A 26,784-nucleotide genomic window follows, 5' to 3' on the forward strand; every position below is an offset into this window, starting at 1 on the left:
CCTTTTCCTCTTACTCACCGGTCCCCTCTTCTGCACTGTAAGATCATGGGGGGCAGAGACCAGGACAGTTATAGTAGCCATGGTAGCAACAGTGGTGACAGTTGTAACTAATATCTTTGACACCTACTTTGTGCCCAGACTAGATAATTTTTCAGATGCCAAAAAAGGCGATTTTTAATGAATAAATAAATGTATATCTAAATAAATGCATTGTTCATAGAATATTGAGCTTAAGCCACCTTGGACCACCTCATTTGTTAATACCTCCTCTCCTCCCTTGCTTCTTGCCTCTTTCCCTCTTCCTTGCTCTCTCTCTATCTACCCTCTCCCTCTCCCTGACTTCTCCCCCTGTCCCTTTCCCTTTCCCTCTCCCATCCATCCTTTTTCCTCTGAATGTCTCTTGTGTTGTATCTTGCCCTTAAGAGATGTTAATACTTAGAAAAATGGTTAACAGTACAGTGTTAGTTGTCAATCATTTCATGATTGTTTTTCAAAGGGAGCTTTTGAAAATGAGAAATGTCTCTTTTTTTGGGGGGGGGGGTCCGGTCGTGGGGCTTGAACTCTGGGCCTGGGTGCTGTCCCTCAGCTCTTCAGCTCAAGGCTAGCGCTCTACCACTTGAGTCACAGCGCCACTTCCGGCTTTTTTCTTTTTTCTTATGTGGTACTGAGGAATCGAACCCAGAGCCTCAGGCATGCAAGGCAAGCGCTCTACCACTGAGCCACCTTCCCAGCCCCTGAAATGTCTTTTTTTAACCAAGAATGAAGTCTGTGCCTAAAATATAAACATATATGGAAAAACAAACAGAATCATGTATATGATGAAACCTCATTGAACAATTTTGCACTTTAGCAAAAATGAATATTAGGAAGTTGACATGTATTCTCTGAAGCATAAGTACTAGAGAGAACAGAGGGAAAAAGAGGGTAAATACAGTCAAAATACTGTATAAATCTCTCAGATTTATCTGTTTGCATTGGCTTTAAACCTTGATTCTCATATCTCAGCATCCTGAGTGGCCAGGCTAACAGAAAGCTCCCCTGAGTTATTGAGTTCTGCAGGTCTGATTTCCTTCTGGCTGTTCTGAGGGGGTGGGCTCTATGGGTGGAGAAGACTGGTTACTTGCTTTGAAACAAAGCACAGAGCACTTCCTGAGGCTGCATTTCACTTTCTCTGAGAAAACCTGTATATGGGAAGGAGGCTAGTGTGGTCAGATGATCAAAATGATCATAAATGTCTTTCCCATGGGTGGGCCTTAGTGTCCAAAAAAATTGGTGGAAGATGTAGAGAGGGAAAAGCTGAGGGCCAAAGGGAAGCAGGAAGTTGTAATTGTTTACTCTGGTTAGAGACATCAAATTTTTTACTCCCTTTATTTTTCCCATCATTAAGCTAAAACCTTCACAAAAGTGGCATAGTGTAACCTTGACCCAGTACAACCATGGCAGTGAATGAGTCTCTACTCTTCGGACGACCATATTCCAGTGCCTGGAATTCAGTTGTCTGGGAAATACACACAGACTCTGGTGCTCAGGTGTGTGTTCCCAGACATCTGACCTTATCTCACAGCTTGGAGCAAGGTGAGGTGAGCTGTTGGCTTTTGCAGACAATGTATATGGCAAAACAAATGAATCCCCAAGTCTTTGTTCAGCTTGATCATCAAAACTTGTTTACCCAGATTGTGCAGATTGGGTACCTATCTACATTAGAAAAATTTAAACTTTTGGGATATTTCCTCAGGTTTATACTTGTGAAGTCTTCAAAGTCGAAATTTTTAATTCTAGAATGTATCTGCTTTGGGAGATGATTTTCCTCTTCCTACTTTCTCCATACCATGAGAATCTCTGATTCCAACACTTCTTACCTCTTATACCGCTATACTCTTGGATTCAAAACACTATCAGCTCTCCCCAACATGCTAAGAAAAGTTCCTGACCATCTCCCTATCTCCATCCCCCAACCACACACATACTTGCAATTCAGCCACCAAAGAAAGCAGTGGAATCTTCTTCACCAGGTGTCAGATTGTATCAATCTTTGGTTTTAAACTGTCCAAGATTTCCCCTGACAGCCAGATTCAAACCCATCCTCCAGGGCTGACTGGTGAAACCTAACTGGAACAAGTATTCCTTTAAACTTCTCTCTTGCCTAGAGCTTGGCATGTCTGACCTTGCCTTTCTGAGTTTCTTAAGGCCACACTAGATATGTCAGCACCCTTGGCCTACCTCCATTCTATACCATCACACTATTATACTGCTCCTGGCACTTACAAGTGTTTGAGATTAAATTATTAAGAGCATCCCATTTATATGTCTATTGCCTGTTTAGTCCCTTACTCCAACCCTTGAATGTGAGCTCACTTACGGGCAAGGACTCAGGTTCTCCTAATCACTACTTTATCCTCAGTATATAGAATAGTGCCTAGCAAAAAGCCATTGCTATGTGACAACAAATTTTTAACACTTGAGATCATAGAACTGCATTCATAACTCTCAATTGCCTTATCTTCAGTAAAAGATGGCAGAAGTCCTCATCATGTAAAATATTCCACTTCCATGAGGTTCTGGGGAAGGCAAAGCTGTAGATATGGAGGAGGAAAAGTAGGGCTTGGAGTGAAGGTAAGTAGGAGCTGCCCTGAAGGGAAAATGGGAACTCTTTGGGTGATAGACTACTCTATAGCTTTTTTTTTTCTTTTGTCAGTCATGGAGCTTGGACTTGGGGCCTGGGCACAGTCCCTGAGCTCATTTGCTCACAGCTAGTGCTCTACCACTTTGAGCCACAGTGTCACTTCCAGTTTTCTGGTGGTTCATTGGATATAAGAGTCTGATGGACTTTCCTGCCCAGGCTGGCTTTGAACCATGCTACTCAAGATCTCAACCTCCTGACTAGCTAGGATTACAGGTGTGAGCCACCAGCACTCGACAGCTTATTTTTTATGATAATTTCATGACTGTTTGCTAAAATCATAGATCTGTTTGCTAAATGAATTTTTGTTTGTAAAATATACTTCCTAACCCTGGTTTTATTTAATTACCCAACAAAGACTTTCACTTACACTGAAATAGGCATCTAATGCTGAGCCTTGGCTGAGCCGTCACCATGTGTAAATCTGAGAGCAGGAACTATAGGAGCAGCATGATGGGTGGGAAATCATGGACAGAGGGCTGAATTTGGGCCTTACTAGTCTCTGTGTGTCTCAGTTAGGATTTCTTGGTTACACACAATCCAATTGCTCTGGCCAACGTGTCTACCTCCTGACTACATTGATACGTGGAAGACACGCAAAACAGTTCTTGGACTCTTGTCGGGAACAGGTACCTCGAATTTTGTTCCCAAGACTATCACAAATAGAAGGGCCATGATTCACACAGACACACAAACACACACACACACACACACACACACACACACACACCTCCAAAAAAACCAGGTGTTCTTCGGTTGCTCAGCAGCCCAGACCTACAAATGTCCAATAGGTACTGTGACTTTACAAAACCTCTCTGAACTTCAGTTTCCTCACATTTAGTACCTACCTCAGAGTTATGCAAATCTAGTAAGATAGGAACTGGAGGCGTGGCTCAAGCGGTAAAGTGCCACTCATGAGGAAAAGGCCAAGCAAGAGTGACAGAACCTGGGTCCAATTTCCAGCAAAAATAAAAAATAAAAAAACTACTGTATCGTCTATAAAAGTGCACAGAATGTAAATGTTGTTTTATTTTCCCCTTTCCTCTTTTTCTTGTTCAAGTGTCTGAAGCATGCACCTCTAAGTACTACTAAATTAAGTTAAAACCGTGTAATTTAACCTAGTTCCCCAAGCTAAAAATCAAGGCATGAATGTTGATCGTGTTGCCTGTTGCTTTCTCTTCCTAAATCTATCATAATTGTCTCTGCTGGACTATTATATAAGTCTTCAGTTGGCCACTGGGCTCACCAGTTATTCTCTCTCCCTGAAGCAGTATAACATAATGGCAAAGCTTAAGAACTCTGCAGCCAAACCCTCTGCCTCTAAGTCTTGCCTTTGCTCCCTAACAACCATATAAGCGCAATCAAGTTACATCATCTCTGTCAGAGGTGGTAATAGCTCCCATCTCAGAGAGCCGTTACCCCAGATAACATGATATTGTATGCAAGCAGTCAGAACCGTGTGTAGGGTCATGATGAATGTTAGCCAATATGTGTCTGGTAAACAAATCCACCTCCTTGCTGCTTCCAGAATTACCTTTCTAAAATTTATTTTATTTTTTATTTTTATTTTTTTGTCAGTTGTGGGGCTTGAACTCAGGGCCTAGGCAATATCTCTGAGCTCTTTTGTTGCTCAAGACTAGAGCTTTACCACTTTGAGCCACAGCACCACTTCTGGTTTTCTGGTGGTTAATTGGAGATAAGGGTCTCATGGCTTTCCTGCCTGGGCTGGCTTTGAACCATGATCCTCAGATCTCAGCCTCCCGAGTAGCTAGGATTACTGGTGTGAGCCACCCACACCCTGTCTTTTCTAAAATTTAAATAGGAGCAGTCTGCCTAGAGAAACCAAGTCCTCTAGCCTCACCTCTATCGCCTCTTCAGGCCTCCTCCAACTGCCTGACCTGAGCTAGAATAGAGTCCTTCACAGTGCAGCTTATACTAGACTGTGTTCTTATATAAAACCTTATTCTCATTGTGCTGTGATAGTTGTTGCAATTTTTTTAAGGCTAGTCTGAATTCTCGGGAAACTAATAATCATCTTACCTGATCTATCTATGGATAACCAGTACTTTCCTGAAAAGATAGTTAATGTTTGCTGACGATGTAAAATGAATATAAAATGATTTATCCACTGAGCAAAAGAGAAGCAATATCTTCAAATGCAATGTTAATTAAATCAGAGGACTGGTGTTCATGTAACTACTCTTTTTGTTAACTTACTGTAAAAATCCTAGGTTATAATATGTCATGTTACGCTTGTAGTGACTTACGTGTAGAAATCTGAAGTATGAATGCAGGTGTGGCACTATCTGGTTGGTTTCTTGTAGGGAGGGAACATTTGGCTGACTCTTACGAATTGATCAAGATTTCAGTCGGATTTATTCTGGCACTCAAGAGGGAACATTTCCAGACTGTATTACTTAACAGGTCCTGAAGTGTAGAATTTGCTATTGGTTGAAAGTAGATCCACCTGGTTTTAAATTCTAGGCATGCCAGTGGCTCAAATTTATACCTTGTTATGAAAAAAAAAATTGGAGGGGGGGCGGTTGTGGGGCTTGAACTCTAGGCTTGGGCGCTGTCCCTGCGCTCTTCAGCTCAAGGCGAGTGCTCTACCGCCACTTCTGGTTTTTAAGTGGTTTATTAGAGATAAGAGTCTCACGGACTTTTCTGCCCGGGCTGGCTTTGAACCATGATCCTCAGATCTCAGCCTCCTGAGTAGCTAGGATTTCATGCCGGGCTCCGGCATGCCTATATCTGGGTGTCTATATCTAGAGACTTCTCTCACCAAGAAGAGGCTGCTGCGCATATTCTCAGTTAGGGGTCAGAGTTCAGGGTCATTGAACATGGGAGAGACGGTGCTGGCCAAGACCACTGAGACTATTAGAGGACTTTTATCAGGCTGATATGTGTGTATGTGCGCATGTGTACATGTGTGTGTCACACATGGACATGCACACATATGTACACACAATGTTTAGGGGGAAAAACATATTGATGGACCCAGAGGAGGTCAGCTAACTGTAGTCCCAGACAATTTTGCACTAATTGCATTAGAGTTTTGCAACTATCAATGTCCAGGTACTACCTCAGACAAATGGACTCATGCATTTCCTTGATAGTTTTTCCTAGCAAAGCTCTGTAGATGGTTTCAATGAGAGAATAAGGGGGCTGAGAAGGTGGCTCAGTGGTTAAAGCGCTTGCCTTGCATGCCTGAAGCCCTGGGTTCGATTCCTCTGCACCACATAAGCAAAAAGAAAAAAGCCGGAAGTGGCGCTGTGGCTCAAGTGGTAGAGTGCTAGCCTTGAGCTGAAGAGCTGAGGGACAGCGCCCAGGCCCAGAGTTCAGGCCCCACGACCAGACCCAAAAAAAAAAGAGAGAATAGGTTGAGAACCTATGGTGAGGAGGAAAGAAAAAGCCCTTTCCTATTGTGGCAGGGGTTCTTTGCCCAATTCACCACAAAGTTCTTCTCCGTAATTTAGACTAACAGGAAGGAGGAGAGACCTGGATGGCCTCTCCTATTTTATATCATCAAGATGGAAAGTCTGTTTGTCAAATGTCCATTCTTACTACCCTGATACTAGCAGGACTATGACAAAACATCCAAGACATAGTGATTGGCTAGAAACAACCTTAGATAAGTTCCCACCCACAAAGTCAAAAGCTGACAACACATTGACACATATTCAGGGGAAGGTGAAATTGTAAACTGCTCTTCTATTTTCTCTAATAAAACAGAGAGTAGTGAAATAATCCTTCATGGAGGGTTTTCTGTGGAACAAAGAAACTTAATAGTTTTAAAGGGGTTAGCCAACACTTATATCTATATATTATATATACACTACTTCAGTTATGTGGATATGTTATACATAAACATGTCTATACTGTGAAATGTAAGCAGAAAGTTGTCCTGTGCAAATGATTTGATGAAGATAGGAGCAGTTGGGAGAGAGGACAGACCAGCATCTGATGTTCATAGACTTGACTGAAGGTCCTGTTTATCTTGGGTGAGGCTCTGCCTTTGTAAAATGTGGTCACTACTAATATGCTTATCACGGGGATGTGATGAGACAATGAATGTAAAAGTGCTTTGGAAACTGAAAACACCACACTAACAATTATTTTAATTCATCACGAAGGACTGACGCCCTGAGCTTATTAGTATAGATTTATAGGACTTGATGTCTATAATCTGCCAACATCCAAGAAAAACACAGCGCCAAATCTCTAGGAAAGGAATTTTTATTTGGGAATAAACGGAGACTAGGACTGCAGTCTGGGAACAGGGTGGCCACTGGCTTACCCAAGGAACAAAGAGAAGCTTTGAGTTTTATTGGGGAAAGAAAAAGACCTACATCAGTTGTTTTGAAGGGAAAGTCATTGGCACTTCTGGCCTTATGCAAGAACTCCTAAGCTCTGATTGGTGAGTAGACATAGTTAATAGGAAACACCAGTCTTAAAACCATACCCAGTCGTTTCCCTAGGTTCCAGTGCAGCATGCAGCAGTGTTGCTGCTGTCCTTATTCTGCTGGTTGTCCTTGTGCCACTCATGCACTAAGCAGCTGTCTGAAACAGTTTCTTTTGTTTGGTTGGTTGTTTGTTTTTGTTTTTTTTTTGTTTGGGTCCGGTCGTGGGGCCTGAGCTCTGGGCCTGGGCGCTGTCCCTCAGCTCTTCAGCTCAAGGCTAGCGCTCTACCACTTGAGCCACAGCGCCACTTCCGGTTTTTTCTTTTTTTGCTTATGTGGTGCTGGGGAATCGAACCCAGGGCCTCATGCATGCAAGGCAAGCGCTCTACCACTGAGCCACCTTCCCAGATCTTTTTTTTTTTTGGTCAGTTTTGTGGGGCATGAACTCTGGGCCTGGACACTGTCCCTCAGCTCTTCAGCTCAAGGCTAGTGCTCTGCCACTTGAGCCACAGCATCACTTCTGGCTTTTTCTGTTTATGTGGTACTGAGGAATCAAACCCAGGGCCTCATGTATGCAAGGCAAGTACTCTACCACTGAGCCACCTTCCTAGCGCCATGTCTGAAACAATTTCTTTGGCTAATTCCCATTTTCTGGCAAAATATGTGAGTGCTCTTCCTCAGCTCATTTCTCAGGGTTTGATAAGAGCAACTTTATTTGAATCTGACAGTTTTCTTAAATTCTTAATATTTATTAATTAAAAAATAAAGTTGGCCAGGTTCCTTTGGCTCATGCCTGAAATCCTAGCTACTCAAGAGGCTGAATGTGAGGATCACAGTTTGAAGCCAGCCCAGGGAGGAAAATCTGTAAGACTCTTATCCCCAATTAATCACACACACACACACACACACACACACACACACACACACACACACACACACACACACACACTCACACACAGAGCGCCAGAAATGGAACTGTGGGTCAGGAGGTAGGACATCAACTTTAACAAAAATGCTAAGGGGCAGTACCTACGCTCTTGAGGTCAAGTCCCAAGTCCTACAGGTAGACACACACACACACACACACACACAAATATATGCACAAATACGATTATGCAGGTAGAAACATTCAGTAAGTGATAAAATAATGTGAGTGCCTGAAGCTTGAGAAAGAGACCAGCGTGAGAATTTTAGATAACAGATGAAGTGAGATACCTGAAGAATTTAAGAGAAAGGAATAAGGAGATCCCTTTGTGAGCTGTTCCTCTGCATAGTTCATGCCACCCTCCATCATCCTCTTTTCCTTCTTCTATTACATTGCGCAGACCTCATTCAAGTTTCTTCTAAATCTTCCCAGTGCCTTAATCCTAGCTGCCAAAGTAGACCACTGATGAGGATCCTGTGGTTTTACAAAGGCCCTATAATCCTAACAACTCAGGAGGCTACTGAGATTTGAGAATCGAAGGTTGAAACCATCCTGAGTAGGAAAGTTCATGAACCTTTATCACCACTAACCAGCAAAAAAGCCACAAGTAGAGCAGTGGCTCAAGTTGACCGAGCAAAAAAGCTAAAGGACAACACCCAGGCCCTGAGTTCAAGTCTAAGAACTGGTACCAAAAAGAAGCCCTCAAGTTATACAATAGGATGACAAGTGAAGTCTAATTTGGAAAATATTGAGCTTTTCTGAAGTATGTTTTTTTGCCATTGTAAAAGTTCATGATGCGGATTTCACAATTCACAGTAGCAATGCTACCAATGTGTTCATCTGAAAGAATCAGGTAAGATCTTTATCTGACTGTAGTTCACTGGCTCTAAGACCTCCGAGCCCATTCCTCCTGTTATAAAAGAAGAAGAATACATTAAATGGTTCTTCCCACCTATACTACTCCCTGGTTCAATGATTCTACTCATTTATATAACTGGGTATCAAACACCCCACTGAATTGTTATTTACATCCTTTTGTCAGATACAACAGGAAGAAAAGGAGAGTTCATGTGCCATAGTGGATGACGTAGTAACCACACAGAGGCCATTTCCACAGCCAGCTGTCACCTCTTTGCTCTTCTATCTGAAAGCCAGGAGCTGGTGGCTCATGACTGTAATCCTAGTTTCTCAGGAGGCTGAGATCTGAGGATCGTGGTTTGATGCCAGCCTGGGTAAGAAATCCCTGAGACTCTTATCTTGAACAAACTGTTCAGAAAAATCCAGAAGTGGCACTGTGGCCCAAGAAGTAGAGTGCTAGCCTTGGTAAAAAGAAGCTCGGAGGTAGTACCCAGGCTCTGAATTCAAGCCCCAGGACAAAAAAAAAAGGAAAGCACATAACCCACACATCTTAGGGCAGTTATGGCTCAATTGTATGAGAAAAAGATAAAAGGGACTTGCCGGAGGTTCTCCTGAATTATTTTATTTAAAATCTCTCTGACTTAGATTTGCTTTGGAACATTTGCTGTGATCATGACCATCATTCCTAGTGCTGATAACATCTGTGTCTGTAGAATCAATAAATCCAGCAAAGAAATGGGACACAGTGCCTCTTTGAGAACCATTCTTCAATCAAATTTATTTTTATCACTTTATTTTCCTGTCCTTGACTCACTATAAAGACTACCATTGCATGATTCAAATAAAGATGCCCTTGATTTAGAGAAGAGAAAAAAAAGAAATGGGACAGATGCATAAATTTATTGGTTATTAAGAGAATTCTGTCACAAAAAGTAACAGAAAGTCAGCTGTCAAGTGTCAGAGACAATCCATGTATAAAAAAGAAAAGAGTTAGCTGGATGCCAGTGGCTCATGCCTATAATCCTGGCTACTCAGGAAGCTGAGATCTGAGGACTGCAGTTCAAAGCCAGCGTGAGCAGGAAAGTCTGCGAGACTCTGATCTCCCATTAACCACCAGAAAACCAGAAGTAGAGCTATGGCTCAAAGTGGTAGAGAACTGGCCTTGAGCAAAAAAAAACTCAAGAAGGGGCTGAGAAGGTGGTTCAGTGTTAGAGTGCTTGCCTTGCATGCATGAGACCCTATGTTTGATTCCTCAGCACCACATAAGCAGAAAAAAGCCAGAAGTGGCGCTGTGGCTTAAGTGGTAGAGCACTAGCCTTGAGCTGAAGAGCTGAGGGACAGCGCCCATGACTGACAAAAAAAAAAAAAAAAAAAACCTCAAGAACAGTGTCAGGTCCTGAATTCATGACCCATATGGAAAAAAGAAATGAAGTCAGTCACCTGATCACCTGATGATATGATAAGGCAGGGAAGGGGCAGAAAGAGGGGCCACGGACCCACTGTCCTTTTCAAAGGCATGCTTGCAATGACTAGAAAACCTCTATGCCTCACCGCTCAGTTTCCTCCATTTCTCACTAACCAAGCTGAGACTAAACACAAGACTTTAACATAAGGACCTTTGGCGCGTACACTTCAGATCCAAACTTCCTCTACTTTATCAGTTTGCTGAACAGTAATGCTTTTTACCATCTTGCTAAACATGAACACGATTAACTTAAAGAATTATGTAAATACGTTGTCAGATTTCTTTCCCTTTAATAAATATTGTTTTACTTACTTAAATATTGCTTTACTTATTACCATTTCACCTTTAGGTTAAGTCTAACCAGGGTTTAACTTCCTTGCCTGAATTTCTTTGACCTCATCATAGAGTTATTGGAATATCTGTCCTAACAGCTCAGTCAACCTAAGACTGTGGCTAGAACAAGTTTAAGAAGGAATTCTTTTGAGAATACTTAACAGTTCATGTAGCAGGAGTGTGGACCAGTCAGAATAATCATTGGACATAAGCAAGAGCTATAGACGCCCCTATGTTGTTGCTGACTTTTACTATATTATTAAATGAGGACAGCTCTATTTCTAGCTTACCATAGCTATTCCAAACATTTATAGGAGTCAAGAAACTTATATAGAAATTTTATAGGAGCCAAGAAACTGATGTAAATAAAGAAAGGGGCTAAGTGTCCAAAAAGTACAGCCGATGTGATCTGGTCATATTTTGAAGCCCTGTAGAAATTACTTGGCTCCATCTGACTGTTACTGTTGGAAATACAGATTGGAAAGAATTTTTTCCAAAGAATCTCTAATTTTTTTTGTCAAAATAACTGTATGGGCTGGACCTACGGGCTGCCAGTTGGCTTGCTCTATTCTAAGCCAAGCCCATCCTTGAGCTTTTATTGGACAAAACCCACAAATGTCTAATTTGTTTTTAATATCCTTCAGTGACGATTGACTCAGAAGAAAGAAAAACATGATGTTTTAAAAACATCATTGTGTTTTCTGTCATAAGCATTGGAGTGTTTAGCTGTATACTAGGAAAATAGTAATTATTGGGGAGATGAATATTTACCAATCCTGTTTGGGGAGCATATGAGCTTGTCAGCAAACATGAACCTACATCATGCTCTCTCTTGCATAACTTACCATCTCTGACCTTTCCCTGACTCTTCACTTTGCTTCTCTTTCTGCAGCAGTTGACTTTTTTTTTTTCCTGGCTAAATAAAAATCAAATAGAAATGTAGAGGGAGGAGTTCAAGCACTGGTGGCTCATGCCTGTAATCCTAAACTACTCAGGAGGCTGAGAGCTGAGGATTGTTTGAAGTCAGCCTGGGAAGGAAAGTCTGTGAGACTCTGATCTCCAATTAACCACCAAAAAGCTGTAAGCAAAGCTGTGGCTCAAATCATAGAGCTGTAATCCTGAGCACAAAAGCTTAGGTCCCAGGCCCTGAGTTCAAGGACGGAAACACACACACACACACACAAATGTTGAGGGGGGGGGGGATAAACCATCCACGCTGCCACCTGCATCTCTTCTTGCTTTACAATTCAAAGTTAATCTGATTGTCTGGAAAGCAGAAGAGAAAGCAATAGAGAAGGGGAACATGGGAGGGGTCGATGGATATTGCAGGGAATCTTTAACTGTAAAATGTATTTGTTATTTCTGAAAAACTGAAGATGCATGATATTTGGCTCTCTCAGATTATTCAATCAATAAATATTTACTAAGCATCTATTCTATGCCAAGCACTGCTCTAGGCTATTGGAACAGAATCGCTAGGTCCTTGCTTTCTCAGAACATGTATCTTAGTGGGATTGGTGAAGTAAAAGAGAAAAACAATCAGCAAGACAATTACGGGAAGAGACAAGTGAAAACAGATGAGTTGAATGCCAATGGCTCACACCTGTGATTCTAGCTACTCAGGAGGCTGAAACATGGAAGACTGCAGTTCAAATCCAGACCTTAGCAAAAAAAAAGTTTGCAAGACTCATCTCCAATGGGCCAGCAAAATGCCAGACTGGAGATGGAATTCAAGTGGCAAAGTACCAGCCATGAGCCAGTGAGACAAGGAAATGCAAGGTCCTGAGTTCAAGCCCCAGTACTAGCACAAAAAAAAATGGAACAGGAAAGGAAAACAGAGGCGATAAGAAGAGTGGAGATCAAGAAGAGCTTCTCAAGAAGGTAACATTTGACTTAAGACCAACATTTGACTTGAGGATGAGAAGAGCCAGGGATTTTGTTTCCATCATGCATTTACTGATATATGGTTTGTACCTATGTCCACATATATGTTTACATACATGTATGTATGAAGGGAGAAATAGAGGAGGAGCTGGGGAAAGAGAATCCCAGGGATTCACATAGCAGGAAAGGTCCCAGATCTTTGAGGACCAGATGGAATGTGATGGGCAGGGGGAGGTAGGCAGTATGAAGTGTTCCCGCAGTCAAGAATATTTACATAGATCTACGGCAATGAGTCATAAGAGATGAGCCTATGGTGTATTCCAATCTGGTTCCATCACTTACTCTGGCAAGTAAGACAACTGCACTCTGCCCCAAGTGCCTTGTCTACAAATTGGGGAACCTAATTCTAGAAATAAAACAAATGTAAATAAATATCAACACTAAGATGGTTCTAAGGATTCAATGAGTTCATTTTGCATGTGTGTGTGATACTGGAATTTGAATTATGGGTCTTTTTTTTTGGAGATATATTTTTATTAACCATCAGAATTCTGATCATCTATCCAGACACATCAAATGAGTAGTCGCCACATTCCATTATTCTGAATGTTTTTAATCCCCCTTTGTGTTAATAAGCCTTACAATTTAAAACTATAGAATACTTATCAAATTAATTCAACAGTGGTCATTCTTCACCCAAGAATTATGGGTCTTGAGCCAGAGATCAGAAAAAAAATTTGCGTCCCCTTCCCCACCTCTACCACCATGCTTAGCCTTGAACAGCAATCCTCCAACCTATGTAGTTTGACTTATTGAGATGGAGTCTCACTGACTTTTTGCCCATGCTGATCTCAAACCACGATCCTTCCAATCTTTGCCTCCCTCTAAAATCAATTAATTTCGACAGTACTGGGATTTGAACTAAGGGCTTTGCACTCGTTAAGCAGGCAATGACTACTTTAGCCACTCAATCAACCCTTTTTATGTTGGTTATTTTTTGAGATGGGATCTTCATGTCTGGGCCAGCTTGGATCATGAGCTTCCTATTTGTGCTTCCCCACATCTCCAGGATGACAGGTATATGCCACTGCTGTTAGCCATTGATGGAATGGAGTCTTGTGAACTTTTTCCTGAGTCTGGCCTTGAACGTTGATCCCCCAATCTCCACCTCTCAAGTAGCTAGGATTATGGGCTTGGGCTACTGTGCTCAACCAGCCACTCTGCACACTGGCCAAATATTTTTAAAACAACATTTTTGTTAAATAATCTTTCAACTATCTTTAAAGGCATAAATGTACTCTTACAGATATGTAAGAGTTTTAGACAAGTGAAGTCATGGTATGCACGATGATCTAAAATGCAATTTTTTTATTTAGCAATGGCATGAATATCTCTCCACATACATTGAAATAAATCCTGACTTCGTTTTGAGGACAATAATGTGTCTACACTATAGTTTACCTACAATTGATAGACACACAGTTTGTCTTCCCAGTTTATTGAACATATTGAAATAAATTTTCATACTGATGAAAATATAAGGTTAAGTGATGATGATATAATTTCTGGGTAATTCACAGGATGGTGAAGACATTGAGGTCAAACTCTTCTCCAGGAAGGTCAGAACAGTTCAACCCCACCAACATTGCAAGAATGAAGCAGTGTCATTTTCTTCCAGTGATGTTGTCAGTCTTTTAAATCTTTAATACTCTTACATGGTATGTGAAAAAGTATTGCATAATTACTTTATTTGCATTTTCACAACTATACCGAGCTATTGTATATCTGTTGCATGTAGGTTCATTTAGTCTGACAGATGGCCGAGAGATTTGTGAAGCCCACTAAATTGGAGTGACATGTGAAGGTACAGGTGGGACATCTCAGAAACCCAGGCCGATCAGTGTCTGGAGACGGTTGACAAATGACAGGTGACTGAAAAGAGTAAGTTTCAACAAAACACAACACAGGTAAGTGGTGGATTAAGGACCTCATATGACAAATGAAAGCAGTGAGTTAAGGTACAGCAAATATCTGAAAATTCAGATGGGACTGGGAACAAAGGTAGCAGTTGTAGGCACTGAGCTGGAATTCAGAGGCAATAGTCTCCCAAAGATTCATGACAAACAGATTGTAGACAGAAACAGTTCCACAAGTTCAAAGTTTTCCTAGACTACCTAGAAAGACCCTGTCTTAAAATGAGAGGGGGGGGAGGGGACAGAATAGGAAATTCAATATAACACATTTTACTTAACCAAAAAAGTCCAAGTTATTATTATATCAATATTTTTTAAATCCCTGAGATATTTTTTACCATTCTTGTCCTAAGTCACAAAAACCCATCATTTTAACAAAGCTTCCAACTGATGACAAATGTGGGAAGGGTGGCAGAGAGGGTAAGACTCTGAGACTTATTTTGAGCAGCACTATTCTTGTGAATTTTAGTTTCTGCGTCCTCCCCAAATCACCGTTAGAGTGGTCAGAGTTGGAAGAGAGCTGATTATCTACTGAAATACGTAGAGCAATTTGAAAGTGTTACTGGTTAGAACAAGAATAAAGCTGCTTCTATTGCTGCCACATTGCTGACACCTGGTGATTGTAACCCATCTTGCAGCCACATAAAGAAAGAGAGTCATTTGTAGTAAGCATTTGATATTCCTGACAGCCCATCTCCTCAATGGCATCTTAAAATGGCTCTCTTGAAACTTCCATTCATTATAGACCATGGAAAATTCTAATCACATGCATTGTGGATTCTCCTAACGATGTTTATCAAGATGGTTTTCCTCCTCTGGTAGATGTCTCTATCCTTTAAACTTGCCCTCCTATTCGTGTAAATCAGCCATCTACTGCAAGTGCTCCCAGGTTCTATTTTTGCAGATTTTCTACACTTTTTGAAGGCAGTTATCAAAACAAATTTCTTAATGTCTCTATACCTTAGGTTTTTCAGTCATCAAAAATAGGACAATAATGTTAACAAGCTTCATAGTTTACAAACTATGAAGATAGTCTGTGAAAATTAAGTTGCATTATGTTTATGAATTGTTTGGTACAGTGCTTGATGTATATGTATATATCTATAAACATTACTGTTGAAGCTAGTATTAACAGGAAATCTTAACAGTGACTACATACTTGATAATACTGAAAAATTAAATTTTGTTTTCTACTTAAAAAGGTCTGTGTTGCTGGGTGCCAGTGGCTCATGACTGTAATCCTAGCTTTTCAAGAGGGTGAGATCTGAGGATCCTGGTTTAAAGCCAACCCATGCAGAAAAGTCTGTGAGACTATCTCCAACTTACTACCCAAAAATCCTGCAAGTGGAGCTATGGCTAAAGTGGTAAAGTGCTAGTCTATAGCACAAAAGCTTAGGGACAGCACCTACATCCTGAGTTCAAACTCCCAGGACTGGGACTTCAAAACAAAACAAAACTCTGTCCTTTAGAATGTACAGTGAATGAAGAGAGATACTCTACGGGTTTTCCTTAAACAGAACAGGGAGAAGGAAAGATAAGGGGAAGCAATTTGACATGATCTGTCTGTTGTAGCCTGGTAATAGATGTAAGAGCACTAATTATTCTATTTTGTCCAGTTTGTGTGCTTGAAATTTTCCCTAGATTCTAAAAACAACAAATATTTATATTCTTCATGTATAGTGATGGATACAGTGTAGATATGAAATGTTGGTCTGTTGGTAAATTACTACTGTGAGATAGAATTTTCTCATTCCGGAGTGGGTTGTAATTACCTTTTTAAAAGATGAACTCAAAATAATTGACTGCACATACTACCAGGAAATAAACATTGTAAGGCAGAATTTTTTTACTTAACAGACCAAGGGTCCTTTTGTTAAAGTAAACAAATAATATGCTAAATTGGGCACTGACAACTCATGCCTGTAATCCTAGCTACTTGGGAGACTGGGATGGGAAAGATCCCCATTTAATACCATCTCAGGAAAGAAAAATCTGAAAGATCCTTTTCTCAACTCATAGCCTAGCTCAGTGACAGATATATTATTCTGGCTATGCTGGGAAGCCTAACACAGGCAGGAACCAAGACCCTATCTAAAATATAGCCAGCAAGAAGACAGGACTGAAAGTATGGCTCAGTGGTAAGGGTGCCTGCTTAGTAAGTATGTGCCCACACTTCAAACCCAATAACGACCCCCAAAAAGAAAAGTGATACAATATACCATTGTTCCCATTCTCTAAGAAACATAGATAGTTCACTCCCTCCTTCCCTTTCCCCATTTCTTGATCTAACCCAGAACCTTAGAGTAGTATGAATCACACACACACACACACACACACCTGCTCAATCTACTACATCATGAGGTAAAATCTCCAGCTTTCTCTCCTGGATTCTATTAAAACATGACAAAAATACTTACTTCACTTGTGGGCAAAAATAAGAAATAACCAATTCATGGCAGAGAGTGAGCATAATCTCTAGTACGGAATATTAGAGAATCTACTTAATAAGGATAGCTGCCTTTCCACACTTCTCTCACACACATTCAATCTTCATTTAATCCTGTAAGATCTACTCAGATTCAAACCAGTCCCTTCTGTCTCCCTTCATATCCTGTCATGCTAAGAGCAGGCCAGTGGCCACAATTTGTTCTTCCACATTATTTCTTGCTCTATCAGTCCTTGGGTAGAGCAATAATCTTTCCAGCTCAGTGTGAATTTAATTGTGCAACCTAAGTGTTTGGATCATTTAGCTTCCTTTTCATTAGTTTCTTAATGGCTAGGAAAAAATCCCTTCCTAACTGCAAACGTTAAAGGAAATATGTTGAATGATATAAAGTACAGGCATTTTCAACACATTTACCCTCAAGTATCATTTCCACCTGAAGAAGTTCAAATTCAATGGGAACAAAGACTGTGGAGAGGAAATCTTTCATAAGCTGGAGGAAAGTGGCCTTGAGAGATGCTCTCCAATTCTCCAGTTCCTCTTATATGTCGGGGGGAGGGGGGAGGGAAGAGGAGACAGAGAGAGAGGGGAGAGGGAGAAAGGGAGAGAAGGAAAGAGGGAAGGAGGAAAGAAGGGAGGGAGGGAAGGAGAAAGAAAGAGGCTACAGCTTTGAAAGGCATCTGAGATTTTTTTCAATTGATTGAACAGCTTAACAGTGTAATTGTGTAGGTTCAAATCCTATTAAAATGGCTAGAGACAGACAATTACTCCACAAAAAAAGTAATGCATGCAACCAGAAATCCTGTCTATGACCATGAGTCCTGCTTTAATCACTTGTCAGTTTATACCAGCAAATAAATCTCATTTATGTGGAAGTTCTTTGCTTTATTTTCAGAAATGCTGCTGCTGATAACATTAATTTTAGGACCACTGTGTAAACTATTGTGTGTCTGTAAAATTTCTATAAACGGTAAATTGTCATTCTCAGAAAGCGCCCTACAGACTCACACTTGACAACTTCCTTATGAAAGCTTCACTACAGAATTTGTGCAGAGACTCAAATCTACTGCCTTAAAATGTATTTGGAAATGACTAAAACACCCATTTGATAAAAGTCCAGTGTGATAAGGATGTTCAACTATGGATGTACTCTGGACCATGTATATCATTTATAAGTTTTCTCGATCTCTTCTAAGTATTATCTCCTCTTTACAGGTGAGGAAGTAATTTAGGAAAATGAGCAAGTCTACTCCAGGACTAGCAAGGGAATTTCCAGGTGAGGATTCCAACTCATAGACCTGACCTAAAGCCCCGCCTCTTCCTTCCTTCACTCTGTAAATGCTGGTAATCCTTTTTTCCCCTTATTCTATTTGCCTAGATGTCCCATGCTGCAGAGACACGTTCGCCCTATAACAAAATTCTACCCACTTTTCAAATATCAATTTAAGAAGCTGTGTCTTGCGCATTGGGTCAGCCTCCACATCTGTAGATTCAACTCATGTGGTTAGGAAATAGCCAGAAAACACAAGTGTGTCGCTACTAAGCAGGAAGAGATTTTTTTTTCCTTGTCATCAGTCTCTTAATGATGCAACCAGAATGGCATTTCTATCATATACGGTGTTAGGAATAAGAGCTGGTGATACATAGCTTAGCTTACAGGAACATGTATGTAAGGTATATGCAAATGCTAAACTGTTTTATATGCTCATTTTATTTATAAGCATTCTAGAAATTGGGCATCTCTGAGGAATCCTGGAAGCAATTTCCAATCAATAATAGAAAACAATTGCATAAGACTTCTCCATTCTCTCACCTTTTACTTTTTCTACTCAATTTAATTCATTGTACTTTTTTTCTTTTTGGTTTGATCTTAAAGCCAAGCAAGCACTCTATCACCCCTATTCTTTTTTTTTCTCTCTTATAGTCTGTTTTTCAGATAGGGTCTTGTGCTTTTGCCAGAGCAGGGCTTTTCTATCTCTGCCTCCCAAGTAGCTGGGATTACACTATGCACCACCATGCCTGGCTCATAAAACATTTTATTTGAGGCGAGGGATGGGGAGCTTGAACTCAGTACCTGGGCACTATTTATGAGCTTCTTTGCTCAAGGATAATACTCTACCACTTGGGCCACTGCTCCCCTTCTGGCTTTTTGGTGGTTAATTGGAGATAAGAGTCTCACCGACTTTCTTGCCTGGGCTGGCTTTGAACTGCAGTCTTCAGATCTCAGCCTCTTAGTAGCTAGGATTACAGGCATGAGCCACTGGACCCTGGCAATGGAACAATTTTTAAAAAGGCATTTTATGTGACAGGCACTATTCTTTTTTTTTGGGGGGGGGGGGTCCGGTTGTGGGGCCTGAACTCTGGGCCTGGGCGCTGTCCCTCAGCTCTTCAGCTCAAGGCTAGCGCTCTACCACTTGAGCCACAGCGCCACTTCTGGCTTTTTTCTTTTTGCTTATGTGGTACTGAGGAATCGAACTCAGGGCCTCATGCATGCAAGGCAAGCACTCTACCACTGAGCCACCTTCCCAGCCCCTGACAGGCACTATTCTAAAACAAAACAACAGAAACCTAAGCACTCATTGAGCTTAGATCTTAGTGGCAGTAGAAAAAAATATTATAAAATAAATAGAACAAAATAATGATGCAAGATGTTAGAAAACAATAAGTGCTGTGGGAACAATTAAGCCAGGTCAGGGATAGTGGCAGTGCAGGGCAGGTCCCATGCAGCAATTTTCATTAGGGTGGTCAGGATGAGCCTCCCTGAGAAGGTAGCTTGGGGTAGGATTTAGGTGGGACTTAGGTGGGACTCAGGAGACTGAGAAGCGAGTCATATCACTGATGGTGGCCGGGGAGGAGGACAGAGAGGGCTGTGTGAACAAAAGGCAGCCCCAGCTGGTAGATAAGTCTGACTTCTTTGCTACCTGCGTAGATGGATATCTATTCTACTAAATCATGAACTCTGGAATCAAGCCTTGATAACTCTTACATTCCCTTGCACATCAGAGGCCCATATCTTCATATTTAGAATCATTATTTTAAAGCATTAGTGACCAATCATTTCATTCCATTTCCTCTTTGGAGTTTTGTTCTCTCCCATGAATTGCTATACAGTGATACACACAATGAGGAAACACTACCCCCTTCTGGACAGATGGTGATAGAGGTGTTATGTTAGATCCTCAGGTTATTTACAGGATTAGGTTCTCTTAACACTGTAAATCATTAGTACTTATTCCATCAATCACTACTGATCACATTGACATTTTGAAACAATTTTGCTTTTTATTTAAACATATTGCAAGAAAGTGAAATTTCTCAGGGAAAAGGAGATTATTCAGATAAGAAGTTTAGTTATCCCTAGATAAAACTACAGGAGAGGAAGCTCTAAAAAACATTGGAGCTCCCAAATGTTTACAAACAAGACCACACTAAAGCTACCAGCACGACTATGTTTATTGCAGCATTATTTACTATAGCTAAGATATGGAACCAACCCAGATGCCCCTCAGTAGATGAATGGATCAAGAAAATGTGGTATATTTACACAATGGAATTCTATGCCTCCATCAGAAAGAATGACATTGCCCCATTTGTTAGGAACTGGAAAGGCTTGGAAAAAATTATATTAAGTGAAGTAAGCCAGGCCCCAAAGAAACATAGGTCCCATGGTTTCCCTTATTTGCAATTTCTAGTATATTGTCTGAGTCAAGCAGAAAAGGTCAGATAAGGTGATGTTAGGGAAATGAACCCTAAGATATGTATTCAAATGTTTTTTTTTCTTTCATGCGATTGTTACTAACACATTTATAAGATTATTTCTTTGTTGCTTTGTATGTCCCTCCCCCACAGTATAACCCCTGCTTTCGCTGTTATTTGATGTTGGTATAATTTGTGGAGGGGAAGGGGAAAAACAAATCGTTTAAATAGGGATACAGGTGGACCCATTGAAACAATGAGATGTACAAGTCGTTATGTCAAAAAACGAACTTTACAACTTTGGGGGGGGGGCGGGGAGGATTGGGGTGGAGGGTGGGGGGAGGATGGGAAGGGATGGGAAGGGGAAACAAAGGAGGAGGCTACAATGCTTGATAAGAAATGTACTCATCTTGCCCATGTAATTGTAACTCCTCTGTACAGTATTTTCACAATAAAAAAAATTCATATAGTGAAAAAAAACAACAACACTGGAGCTGATTTTTTTTCTTTCACAATAGACGAGGACTTTTATCTCAGTAAGCCTGTGCTGTAATCAGGGAAAGTCAATTCCAGGGATGAGTTCTCAGACTACAGGCATGAGGCAGTGAGCCAAGTGACTCTGCTGCTTTCCAGTCAGTACTGAGCCCAGTGTGGGATTGGTCAATGCTAGATCCTTATTAAGATGTAAGCTCCATGAGGTCAGTGAGTGGCTCTGGTTCAGTTTTCTACTGCTTTCCCAGCATGATGACCCACACACAGTGGGCCCCAGAGATTCCTGGATCAGGAAAGGAGTACATAACGAGAGCTTGACACTCTAAGGAAATGTCAGGTTATTATTGCAGATGTTACTGCTGATATTGCAGTGGTTAGTCTTCATGCCCAAGGCAAGTGCTGGGGTGCTCTGGGCGGGACGTATCCTCTCCGGGCCTGTTGCCTCTTGTCTCCTCTTATCTCTATGCCTGTATTTTTTGTGTGCTGCCTTCTTGTCACTCACTCATCTCCCTTCCTCCCAGCCTAAGTGGTTCTTGCCCTCCAGAACCTTCTATTCACCCACCTAAGCCCCTAATTTCCTTGGCCAACTATCCAGAAGAAAATCCACTGATAAGCCAGTTCAAGCATTAAATGGAGAAAAACGTATAAACCCTCTAGCACAGAGTTCAGTACAACTGCTCAGCAGGGATTAAATTCTTTTAGCCTCTTTTCCCTAAGGGGAGGATTGTAGCTGGCAACTGAGCTGGTTTTAATAGAGAACTTCTGGAGAAGGAACAATAGGAACAAATCTCTTAATGGAAAAGTTTCAAAGGAGTCAGGGCAATTTGGTACGGAATATAACTATGTCGGGGCACAGGGCTATTTGGGGACCCTCAAGTCCCACTCTGTGGAGTGTCCTCTATTCTACCCTTGCCTGAAACAGCTTGTATAGCAGCCTATTCTAGAAGCTGAAAATAAGTCCACAAATAATGTGTAGGACTTGCTCAGTTTTCTTGGCACTGCTAGGAAAACAATCTCAGTTCCTTCTTATTGGCCTCCATAAAGTCCCTTTTTAGGTGTTTGTTTCGTGAATCTATCTGTTGCTATCCCTGGTCACACTGTCTCCATGCTAGCAAACCTTAAGGCCCATGAACAGCAATTGTGAGTTTCCAGAAACTCCCAATCTCTGGTTGCTGGTACTCTGAGGTCACCTATGGGTCAAGCCAAAGGTGTTACTTAGTTAAACTTCTGGGGAGAATTCTTCAGGCAGTGACCGATGGAAACTGATGAATTTAGGGGTATTTTGGGATAGGACAATTCTGCAATATGCCCAGTGATATTTTTCAAGGTCTTTAGTGAGTTTGAGCCCCAATTTCCCTCCCAGGAACTCTATTAAAACAGTGACTTTTAGGTATTGCATTAATCAGCCCTTTTCTGCTGTGACAAAATTCCTGAACAAAACAATGCATATCCATCAACTCTGTTAAATTAATGGAAGTTTGAAACTACCACTTAGAACTGATTTATTTAAAGCAACAATCATTAGGAACTCAGGTGAAATGAAGTATGAATACTTTAAAATGCAATTTCTTTGACCTAGCAATTGAACTTCTGGAACTCTATAATAAAGAATTGATCATAAAATGTGACCAAAAGACTTCGCCCCCAAGCTGTTCATAATATTGAAAAGTCAGCAATGTCCTAAATATCTAGTAAATAAATGAGAGTATTTAAAAAAAAAAAAACACTGTCATTGAAACTAATTTGTTGGTTAATATCAATATGAAAAGTTGCCTGTTAAATATAAGTGAAAAAATAAAGTTACCAACAGAATTATGGTCCAATTTTTTGCTGTTTTACCTTTAACATATATACTAGTAGTGTGGGCTATCCATCCTTGGCCCTGTCCCCCAAGATGGTGGGAGCTATTGACATGCATTGTGGCCTTTATTCTAACCGAAGAGAGAGAGAGGCAGAGTTGGTACAAGTGGGGAAGAGAATGGAAGGAAATGACAAGGGCAGTTGCAGTAAGAATCCTTATCTTGCCTGACTCTCAAACTAGGCTGAGCACCTAGGCTTTAGAATAGGAGCAGGAAAGGATGGAGGTGCTTTCTTTAGGAGACTATTATAATATTATAATTCAAGGCCAGGGAGCAGGGGGGCAAAAGCCACAGAATGGTTCAGGAAGAAGAGGAGAATCCTAGATCAGGCATCTATCTGACATAAGCTCAGGAGAAGGTAGTTTTTCCCACTGTACAGGGCAGTTGCTTGCTGTTCTCCAGAACCTCCTTTTCCCGTCTTGTTTATTAAAGCACGTTTAGCTAGGCACTTAGGTGACCAGACTGTGTTTATCAGATCCTGTTGTGGCTACTTGAGGTTGTGTAGACAGTTGGAATAAAGATACAATGGCTACTAGACCCAAGTCCATTTTGTTTGCTGCTTTGTGGGGGCAAGGAAGAATGATTTAGGAAATCTATATGCTAATCAAAAGAGAAGGCCATCACCAAAAGACCACCTCAGAGAACTCAGGACACAAAGGTGTTTTTTTTTTTTTTGGGGGGGGGGCCAATCGTGGGGCCTGAACTCTGGGCCTGGGCGCTGTCCCTCAGCTCTTCAGCTCAAGGCTAGCGCTCTACCACTTGAGCCACAGCGCCACTTCCGGCTTTTTTCTTTTTGCTTATGGGGTGCTGAGGAATTGAATCCAGGGCCTCATGCATGCAAGGCAAGCGCTCTACCACTGAGCCACCTTCCCAGCCCCCACAAAGGGTTTTTATAGGGAGGAAAAAAAGGTGCTGTCAGTGGACAGGAAAGCTACAAGCTGAGCAGGGCCCATGTGATGCAAGGCCTTGAGCTAAAAATCAACTTTCAATATCTAGGATAGTCCCTACAATTTTATTTGATTAGTACCTTATTTTTCTTTTCTTTTTTTGTCGGTCATGGGGCTTGAACTCTGGGCCTGGGCACTGTCCCTGAGCTATTCAGCTCAAGGCAAGCACTCTACCACTTGAACCACAGCGCCACTTCTGGCTTTTTTTCTAGTGGTTTATTGGAGATAAGAGTCTCACGGACTTTCCTGCCCGGGTTGGCTTTGAACGGAGATCCTCAAATCTCAGCCTCCTGAGTAGCTAGGATTACAGGCGTGAGCCACTGGCACCCGGTTCGGTACCTTATTTTTCTGCAAACTAAACATTATTTCACTTTTAAGTAAAGAACAAGACTATAAATCCTTGACCCACCCTTTGGTGTTATTTGAAGACTATCAGGCATCCTGAGCTTTGTAAGTCTAGAGAAAGTATTTAGTAAGTTTAACAACTCATACGTTTTTAGTTCCTCCTCTCCTGAACAGTTCACCTTGCAACGAATCATTAAGATACAAAAAGGCATCTTTCCTGAGAGAATAGGGGAGACCGTAAAAGGCAATAGTGTTAACGGGCAAAGCAACTTCAGTCAGAGGTATTTACTGCAGGCTAGTAGGAGATGAAAAGTATATTTCTCAGCTGTAGGACCCTCCCAGGTTTGTTGCTTTTGATGTCAAGTAAAAACAGGTAAAGCCAAAAGGTTTATTCGGCTTTTCCTTTGGTTACATAACGACAGAAACTAGAGCAGCCATGTTGATATGTAATATGTAATATGTATGTGATATGTAATATGTTGATATGTTGGTATGTAAGGTCCAAGGTAGAACTTGAAGGTAGCAAGATGAAAAGCGCCTGGGACCCTGTCATAGGACAGAATGGCCAGAAACGCTAGCTGAGCCAGGCGCTGGTGGCTCACGCCCATAATCCTAGCTATTTGGGAGGCTGAGATCTAAGGGTCACCGTTTCAAGCCAAGCTGGACAGGAAAGTCCATGAGATTCTTATTTCCAATTAAGCACAAAAAACATCCAGAAGTAGAGCTGTGGTTCCAATGCTAGAGTACTAGCTTTGAGCACAAAAGTTCAGGGACAGCACCCAGGCCTTGAGAGAAAAATGAACTTCTGATAGTGCTGTAAAGGAGGAAGATTTAAGTGATCTTAACCCCGCACCCCACCCTGGGGAGCAGCAGGATCGGGCTGTGGCTGCAGGGGACCTCGCCACAGACCAGGCTCCAAGAAACTGAGCTGCGTTCGACTCATCTGTGTGAGGCTGTGATGTTAGCGGCAGCAACTCCAAGTTAAAATTCCACCGAACCTGGGTCCACCACTTGGGAAAAGGACTGGGGGAGAGGCGTTCATTGGCTTCGTGCTTTTTCTGTGTTCACATTAAGGCCTTGCATTGCTTTGAGCGACCTCTGACTGCTTATGGGTTAAGTCAGCCGCCTGCCCGAAACACACATTAGAGTTGGGACGTGTCTGTGAAGTCGCCAGTCTTGAGTGGAACCAAATAATAGCCTCGATACCGAGGGGCGAGGGGCTCACCCTCCTGGCATCAAGTGTGTCAGGGTCCCCGCCCAGGCCTGTCCCCAACCCTTCAAGAGCCCCCCTGTCACCCCAGCAGCTCACAGAGAATTCCTTCTGTTCTCCTGAGCACCCTGGGAAGGTACTGGGTGTTCTGTAAGCTCCATGGTTGTCTAACGAGCTTCGCTCCCCACCTTTGGTGAGTCTGCGCCTTGTTCATTGGGGAGGGCAGGGTAAGATGCAGCGATCGTCGTCATCGTCCCCCCTTCCTTCAGGAAAGACCCTCTTCTTCCGGACCACCCCGTGTGGGTCCACCTGAGTGGAGTAATGCTCCACAGTGAGATGTGGATGCAGGCGCTTCAGACCTGCACAGTGGGGCGCCAGGTCTCCCTCAAGCTGGGTTGTGATGTGTGGTGTGAGCACAAGCCTTCCTGGTGAGGCAGCCGGGGTGCTGTCTGTCTGTCTGATGATGTGTCTGTCAGGGGATGGATTTGGGCAAGTAGCAAAGTCAGCCAGAGTCAGAGGTTGGATGATGAGAAGGTAGATTCTTGGTGACATTGAAGACTTCATTTGGGAACCAAAAACTCTAATTTATCTCTTTTTCTTTTTCTTTCTTTCTTTTTTTTTTTGGTGGGGGGGTCCGGTCATGGGGCCTGAATCTGGGCCTGGGCGCTGTCCCTCAGCTCTTCAGCTCAAGGCTAGCGCTCTACCACTTGAGCCACAGCGCCACTTCCAGCTTTTTTCTTTTTGCTTATGTGGTGCTGAGGAATCCAACCCAGGGCCTCATGCATGCAAGGCAAGTGCTCTACCACTGAGTCACCTTCCCAGCCCCTAATTTATCTCTTGAACCTTCAGCCACATACTTTTTCTTGAAGTGGGCAGCTGTCCTGCCGCGTTGTTTGCGGGGGAGCCCTGGGGTGCCGGGGAGGTTTGTTTCATCGCCTCCTGTCCTGGAAACCTGCAGGACTGCAGCGGAGTTGAGTCCCAGCCCTCGTCCTGTCTTCTAGAAGACGCTGAAGAGATGCAAATGCACGCGTATGGAGTGGAGTCCCCTGTAGGATGGTGGGTGGGATGTCCGTGGTGGACGGTGGTGTGGAGGGGGCTGTCCCTGTGTCATTTCTTTCTTTGGATTCTCAGGCATGGTTTGGCAGTGCAAGAACTCTGTACCCTTAACAAATTCAATAAAAAAGTAACTGTAAGGTCCATTCCTAGATGGCGAGCAGACCCTGCCCAGTACCTACATTACCTAGGCAACTGGGACATCTGGGAGAGGTTGTTGT

The sequence above is a fragment of the Dipodomys spectabilis genome, unplaced genomic scaffold (assembly GCF_019054845.1).
Source record: "Dipodomys spectabilis isolate Male_0828 unplaced genomic scaffold, ASM1905484v1 ptg000089l, whole genome shotgun sequence".
Lineage (NCBI taxonomy): Eukaryota > Metazoa > Chordata > Mammalia > Rodentia > Heteromyidae > Dipodomys > Dipodomys spectabilis.